This window comes from Squalius cephalus, assembly GCF_949319135.1.
Source record: "Squalius cephalus genome assembly, chromosome: 17".
NCBI classification, from domain to species: Eukaryota; Metazoa; Chordata; class Actinopteri; order Cypriniformes; family Leuciscidae; genus Squalius; species Squalius cephalus.
Genome location: NC_137138.1, coordinates 32,946,078 through 32,952,398, shown reverse-complemented (window position 1 = coordinate 32,952,398; position 6,321 = coordinate 32,946,078). Strand labels below are relative to the sequence as shown.

Genomic DNA, 6,321 nt, shown 5'->3' with positions numbered 1-6,321 from the left:
TGCCATGTGATTGGTTGATTAGATAATTGCATTAATGAGAAATTGAACAGGTGTTCCTAATAATCCTTTAGGTGAGTGTATATACTTCTTCAATTGGATTTGGTTGACTGGTTTTCACAGTGAGGAATATAAGGAAATCATGTTTTGATATAAATAAACTTCTAATTGGTGTGTTTTTAAAAATAATACTTGTTCCAAGCAAGAAGAAAGACACATGCAGTTAGATTTCTTAAATTAGCAAACACTTTTATCCAAAGTAAAATATATTGCATTCAGTGTTTTAATTATCAGTTTATGTGTTTCCTAACATCATTCTCTGGTTGTACCAATTGAAATACAGGAACTCTGTATATCAGCTGTCATGGTGCCTAAAACACAGGTTCGGCACAAACTGAAACATACCTAGCTATCCACCTAAACTAGCTTCATGGTATAGGCTCCTGATCTAAACAAGGTTGGATTTTTTATAGTTTTGTCAACTCTAAACGTACTCTGACACTCAGAGTTTGTTCAGCTAGCTTCATGCAACAGCCTACAGAACTATACCAGCTCTAACCAGCATAAACGAGCCTGGACCATCATGAAATTCATGCTGTTATAATAATAATAATAATTAATAATTCATTACATTTATATAGCGCTTTTCTCGGCACTCAAAGCGCTTTACATAGAAAGGGGGATCTCCTCAACCACCACCAATGTGCAGCATCCACCTGGATGATGCGACGGCAGCCATATTGCGCCAGAACGCCCACCACACACCAGCTTACTGGTGGAGAGGAGACAGTGATGAAGCCAATCAGTATTATGGGGATGATTAGGAGGCCATGATGGACAGAGGCCAAGGGGCAAATTTGGCCAGGATGCCGGGGTTACACCCCTACTCTTTCGAAAGACATCGTGAGATTTTTAATGACAACAGAGAGTCAGGACCTCGGTTTTACGTCTCATCCGACGGACGGTGCTCTTTGACAGTATAGTGTTCCCATCACTATACTAGGGCATTAGGACCCACACAGACCACAGGGTGAGCACCCCCTGCTGGCCTCACTAACACCTCTTCCAGCAGCAACCTGGTTTTCTCAGGAGGTCTCCCATCCAGGTACTAACCAGGCTCAGCCCTGCTTAGCTTCTGTGGGCAACCAGTCTTGGGCTACAGGGTGACATGGCTGCTGTTATTGAATGTCTGTTTAAAAGATATCTTTGAAAATGGTAGATGGTTTTTCAAAGCTGGTTTAATGACTTTATAAACTACTTAGTGCTGTTATATTATGCACATTTTTTTTTGTCTTTTATTCAGTTTATAGAAATAGTCCTCTTTGAAATGATGAAAAGACAGCTAAGGGGATTAACTTCCCAAGCAGTGAAAAGGACATGAAAAAAATACAGGAATCAGAAAGCTCTTTCCTTTTATAAAGCGATTCATGTTTTTACTAGGGCTGTTGATTTAACTAATTCATTTAATATATGTGTTAAAAAACGTTATAAATAATAATAACGTGTTAAAACGATTTATCGCATTTGATCCACAGGTCATCTTACATTTCATACAGTTGATTGGTGAAGAACATGATACAAGGCATGAAGCCAATAGAATGCAGTTAGAATGCCCCTAAAATTCAAGATATCAGGGCAAAAATGCCCCATTATGAGTTTTAGTCTCATGTATATATTATATATATATACAGTGGGGAGAACAAGTATTTGATACACTGCCGATTTTGCAGGTTTTCCCACTTACAAAGCATGTAGAAGTCTGTAATTTTTATCATAGGTACTCTTCAACTGTGAGTGACGGAATCTAAAACAAAAATCCAGAAAATCACATTGTATTATTTTTAAGTAATTAATTTGCATTTTATTGCATGACATAAGTATTTGATACATCAGAAAAGCAGAACTTAATTTTTGGTACAGAAACCTTTGTTTGCAATTACAGAGATCATATGTTTCCTGTAGTTCTTGACCAGGTTTGCACACATTGCAGCATGGATTTTGGCCCACTCCTCCATACAGACCTTCTCCAGATCCTTCAGGTTTCGGGGCTGTCGCTGGGCAATACGGACTTTCAGCTCACTCCAAATATTTTCTATTGGGTTCAGGTCTGGAGACTGGCTAGGCCACTCCAGGACCTTGAGATGCTTCTTACGGAGCCACTCCTTAGTTGCCCTGGCTGTGTGTTTCGGGTCGTTGTCATGCTGGAAGACCCCGCCATGACCCATCTTCAGTGTTCTTACTGAGGGAAGGAGGTTGTTGGCCAAGATCTTGCGATACATGGCCCCATCCATCCTCCCCTCAATACGGTGCAGTCGTCCTGTCCCCTTTGCAGAAAAGAATCCCCAAAGAATGATGTTTCCACCTCCATGCTTCAGGGTTGGGATGGTGTTCTTGGGGTTGTACTCATCCTTCTTCTTCCTCCAAGCACAGCGAGTGGAGTTTAGACCAAAAAGCTCTATTTTTGTCTCATCAGACCACATGACCTTCTTCCATTCCTCCTCTGGATCATCCAGATGGTCAATGGCAAACTTCAGACGGGTCTGGACATGCGCTGGCTTGAGCAGGGGGACCTTGCGTGCGCTGCAGGATTTTAATCCATGCTGGCGTAGTGTGTTACTATGGTTTTCTTTGAGACTTTGGTCCGAGCTCTCTTCAGGTCATTGATCAGGTTCTGCCGTGTAGTTCTGGGCTGATCCCTCACCTTCCTCATGATCATTGATGCCCCACGAGGTGAGATCTTGCATGGTGCCCCAGACCGAGGGAGATTGACCGTCATCTTGAACTTCTTCCATTTTCTAATAATTGCGCCAACAGTTGTTGCCTTCTCACCAAGCTGCTTTCCTATTGTCCTGTAGCCCATCCCAGCCTTGTGCAGGTCTACAATTTTATCCCTGAAGTCCTTACACAGCTCTCTGGTCTTGGCCATTGTGGAGAGGTTGGAGTCTGTTTGATTGAGTGTGTGGACAGGTGTCTTTTATACAGGTAACGAGTTCAAACAGGTGCAGTTAATACAGGTAATGAGTGAAGAACAGGAGGGCTTCTTAAAGAAAAACTAACAGTTATGTGAGAGCCGGAATTCTTACTGGTTGGTAGGTGATCAAATACTTATGTCATGCAATAAAATGCAAATTATTTAAAAATCATACAATGTGATTTTCTGGATTTTTGTTTTAGATTCCGTCTCTCACAGTTGAAGTGTACCTATGATAATACAGACCTCTACATGCTTTGTAAGTAGGAAAACCTGCAAAATCGGCAGTGTATCAACTACTTGTTCTCCCCACTGTACAGTATACTCTGAATATGACATTGTCCACTCTAGAATACTGTTGATGTTAAGCTTAATAGCTTAGCTAACATAGATAGCTAACTGTGGTTAGCAAACTGTTGCTAGCTAACGTTAGATAGATGTAATGAGCTCCAAATACCTATAAATATGACTTAAATGACTCATAAGTCATAAATAAGTATACAAAGACACAACTACAGATATGATAGTAATATGTAATAATACATACCCCACACAGAAAGATCACCTCAAACAGAAAGATCACCTCAGTTTTCTTGAGCTGTAGTATTATTTACCTCAGATCTCCATGGCGACCATTGAGCACTGTTAACCACTTTATCCAACAAAAACAGATGTGCGGTGGCACCCCTAAATCATCATGTACTGGAAAAATATTTTGCATGTGTTGTTTCTACATATATTGGAACACTTTTAGCACCCAGCCATATCAAAATTCAAGAATTTGTGTTTTTTGATGCACCCTAATATATATATATATATACACTCTAAAATTGGCTGGGTTAAAAACAACCCAATTGGCAACCCAGTGCTGGGTAAATATTGGACAGAACACATGCTGGGTTAAATTAACCCAGTGACATTTAAACCCAGCAGGCTGGGTTGTCTAGAAACCCAAGATGTAGTAATTTTTTTACCATTAATGGATTTGCTATTCTGGGTTATTTTTGCTGGGTTATTTTTATTTTTCTTATAATTTCACCTGTGCTTTACTGTAAAACTTTGAATTAAGAAACAATGAAGAACATGTTTAGACTGTTAAAATAATTTTTAATGCTTGTCAACTGACATTCACAAATGTGTTAAAATTGGCAACAATGACAACAAACTGCACATTAAATTTAAATGCAAAAATCATTTAGTGCTGACATCAAAGTAGTTCAATATTGTCAGTTTTAATAAATAAATAAAGATTAGTTCTAAAACTATTACATGTTTAACGGTTTAAATACAGTGACATTGACAATTATATTTTAAATTCAGCAAATGCAAAATCATTTAAAAATACATCAAGTATTAAATAGTCAAATACAATTAAAGAAAGAAAGAAGATTAGTTCTGAACAATGACATTTATACGTTTAACTATTACATGTGTAACGGTCTAAATACGCAGTGAAATCAACAGACAATTCATTTTAAAGCCAGCAAATGCAAAATCATTTTTAAAATATGCAAAAATGTACACAAGTATAGTTAAATAAAGTCAAATACAGTTAAGAAAGAAAGAAAATTAGTTTTGAACAATGTAATTTATACCATTTAATTCTTAGGAAATTAAAGTGAAATTCACAGATGTGCAAAATTGTAGGCCTATTTTACAGTATGTACACAGTGAAATTTACTTTTTTTTTTACTCCGAAGAAGACAACGACTCTTAGACGCGGGTTTTGTAGACTCTGCCCGGTTTAGAAATTCCACCATGTGCGTTCCGACCTATAAAAGAAAATAAACACAAAAATACAGATTGTTTAAATGGCAACGGTTTCATTATTCAGTTGAAGTCAGTTCCGTGTTGATGCAATTCAGTTCAATAACTGTGTGAAGTTTATCATGAAATGGAGTTTATCATGATTTCAACAATCAATATTTTTATTTGGCGAAAAGCCATATTATAAGTGGTATGCTTTACATTATGTCTTGTTTGATCTTGTTTTTTTGTCTAGGATCAAAGTTGCTTAACAGGAATTGTTTTGAGGTAATGTACATCCAGTCAGTTTTCATCACAAAATAAACTCCTTCAGGGTGATACGAGATCCCTCCACTTTGTGTTGATTACCCTGTTGAAGTTTATTCTGCAATATCAACTGGTTGGATGTACAGTATCCCTTGCGTAATGCACAGGCAGTTCCAGTCAGGTTACAATGCAATTTAAATAGCAGTTATGCGGTTTTATACTCACTAGATGAAGATCAATGAAAGCCTTTCTAGCTTCGTCAATAGATGGCCGATTTACCTTCTGACCAATACACTGTGGCAGGAAGAAGAAGGGGAAGGACCAAAAGAGCAAAATCACCTCTATTCTCTGCAGAAAAGAGACACAACATCTCAGAAACAGGACCAGCTACAACAAATATACTAAAGTTTGTGCAATAAGCTACAGACATAAATATGCAATAATGATACTAAATACCTTGCCTTTTATGTTGTATTGAAGATTTAAAACAACAAACATCACCTTGTGGAATATTTTCCAAAGACTGATTCAATTTTTCTAAATTAATTGCAATCCTTAAAATTCTGTTACATAAAATAGGCTATCTCCCTTTGGAGTGACTGATTTTTGTAACCTTACAGATCTTTTTTATGCAAACAGCAACACAACACACTAACTAAAGTTGAAAAAATTAAAAAGAATAGTAGGGCCCCTTTAAGTAATTTTTTTACTTTAAAAAATGAACATGTAGGCCTAGCTACTGATATTTATCCAAATGAATCGACATTGAATCAAGGTCAGAATCGAACCACAAGCTTAGGTATAAATTGCTAAATTCAGAAGTTGGCAGCCTTGTTGTGAGCTACATTTAAGCACGGATCAAATTTATATGCGTTAAGTTCCGCGAGGTTGAGTTGATTATCACAGGCAGTCAATTATAGATGTAAAAGCAGCAAAAGTGTATAATAAACATGAACTTAACCGTTAAACTTGTCGATAAGACTGGGTAACTGCCACTCGAAGAGAAGAGTTCATATCCATATGGTTTTCTAACTAGGAAAAAAACGAAATTTTAAATTACATCACTTAACAAAAACGAATTTATGTAGCCTATGTAAAAATGCACTGATGCACGCACGCACTTTGAAAGTGTTCGCGGTGCTGATAAGTCGATTCATTTCCGGGAATCATTTTGTTTCAAACTTGCAAGTGTGAACCGGTTTATTTGAACCGGATAGTTTCTTTTATATCTGCGGTCCCACGACATTTACGTAGGCTACTTTTTATGTCTTTTACATGTCGGTAAGGACAATTGCAGGCGTTTTACCTAAGAGCAGCGAGTCATATTACTCAATTAATTG

At 37.4% G+C, this 6,321-nt stretch overlaps 1 long non-coding RNA gene across 1 annotated transcript; it reads right to left on the bottom strand.

The window, feature by feature from the left end:
- Nucleotides 1-4,057: 4,057 nt before the first annotated feature.
- On the bottom strand, nt 4,058-6,100 carry LOC307145155. The gene is made up of 3 exons (XR_013818910.1): nt 5,943-6,100; nt 5,207-5,329; nt 4,058-4,740 (listed from the first exon to the last, which is right to left on the bottom strand). It is a non-coding gene; the product is annotated as an uncharacterized lncRNA (long non-coding RNA).
- Nucleotides 6,101-6,321: the final 221 nt, after the last annotated feature.